The 1,577-nt window shown below is 38.0% G+C and overlaps 1 long non-coding RNA gene across 1 annotated transcript; it reads left to right on the top strand.

Moving 5' to 3' along the window:
- The first annotated feature begins 663 nt into the window (after nt 1-663).
- On the top strand, nt 664-1,274 carry LOC143863647 (uncharacterized). Its single transcript, XR_013240925.1, has 2 exons — nt 664-873; nt 1,157-1,274. It is a non-coding gene; the product is annotated as an uncharacterized LOC143863647 (long non-coding RNA).
- The last annotated feature ends 303 nt before the right edge of the window (nt 1,275-1,577 follow it).

Genomic DNA, 1,577 nt, shown 5'->3' on the forward strand with positions numbered 1-1,577 from the left:
CTAATTGGTGTCTAAGTTCTGATGGGCAAACACATGCATGCTAAAGCTAAAGGTATAGGGTCTGTACATGAAAGTAAGAAAACACAGCAAAACACACAACACAACACGACTCCACACACGACTCGACACGACAAACCGTAGACTCTAATGCGATACTTGACTCGGACCAAGATGACCATCCGTCCTGGCTGCACTACGTATCCTGGCCTCGGGAAGAATCAGAGTCAACGTAGTTCGGAGACCTATGCTAAACTACAATGCCTAACCCTCTAGGACCGCTATCCTAGACTCGATCAACTAGACTCGACTAGTTTTTAAAGCTTCTTGCTATTACTTAAGTTCAAGTGAATTGTAATTTTTAGAAACATACTCTCCCTTTCTTGTGTGCAAACCAAACAGCCCCACAGGGAGACAATGTTGAGAAGGGTAACCCTTACTCCTAAGAATGAGAATATTAACACCAACATTAGTAATTTCCTCTACAGATTTTGAAAATCATCCATAATTGCCATTCTAAACTTTGGAGACAATAAATGTCCACCTCAAGAAACTGTAACTGTAACACGCCGCCTGTCCACCAAATCAATTTTGGTCTTTGTTTTAGTTAAATTGTCGATGGTTGATTTACCCAATGAATTATTTTGATAACACAAAGAAAAAAAAAGAAAAATATATCTGAAGTCTTCTGTTATACAACTCAGAGTGTTGTTAAACAGGATGTGATATTGATTTGGGTGATCTTGTATATGAACCTCCAAGAGTTGGCCCAACCTTGTGGGAGATAGGTGTTCCTGACCGTTCCGCGGCCGAGTTCTACATTCCTGATCCTAATCCTATGTATATAAACAAACTTTATATCAATCATCCTGAAAGGTCAGTTCTCATCCTCTCTATCTACTCATTGATTCTTTATTCTCATTGCTCCTAACTTTACACATATCTATATAGAATATGGCAATGACAGCAGAACATGTAGTTATGATCTGAAGCTCATTTTCATATATGTAAATGAGACCAAACTGATCAATATCCGATTAGTATGCAATGATTGTATATAGCATTCAAGTTATTTCCTTGCTTGTCGTGGGTCACAGACAATTTCTTTCATGGGGATATGATTCCATTGAAGTTATAAACCTTGAACTTCTCTTGACAGATTTAGGCAATACGGTTTGTGGGAGAGATATGCCGATCTATATCCCGATGGAAATCTTGTCTATACAGTTGGTGTCAGTGATTTTCGAAATGATTGGTTCTTCGCACAAGTTACCAGGTTTGATTTCTTCAACTTGGATTTTTCGATAGGTTCATTTACGTTTGCATTTCATCTTCTTTTCGTCTCTGTTTAGACATTTATATTTACTATGTGTTGCTATGAAAATGAAAATGTTCGCCTGTTCCTCATCATCGTATGTTACTAGATGATACCTTCTCTACCTTATCCAAAACTCATCTCATCATACGGAAAATACTAAAAAGTTCACTATTGGAGATGGCGTTATTGAATTTTTTATACTTTAACACTCCCCCTCATGTGTGGCCCTTCTTTTTAGGGTTGACCTACACGTGGCACATGT

The sequence above is a fragment of the Tasmannia lanceolata genome, unplaced genomic scaffold (genome assembly GCF_043159265.1).
Source record: "Tasmannia lanceolata isolate RefF3 unplaced genomic scaffold, GAP_Taslan_0.1 ptg000003l, whole genome shotgun sequence".
NCBI classification, from domain to species: Eukaryota; Viridiplantae; Streptophyta; class Magnoliopsida; order Canellales; family Winteraceae; genus Tasmannia; species Tasmannia lanceolata.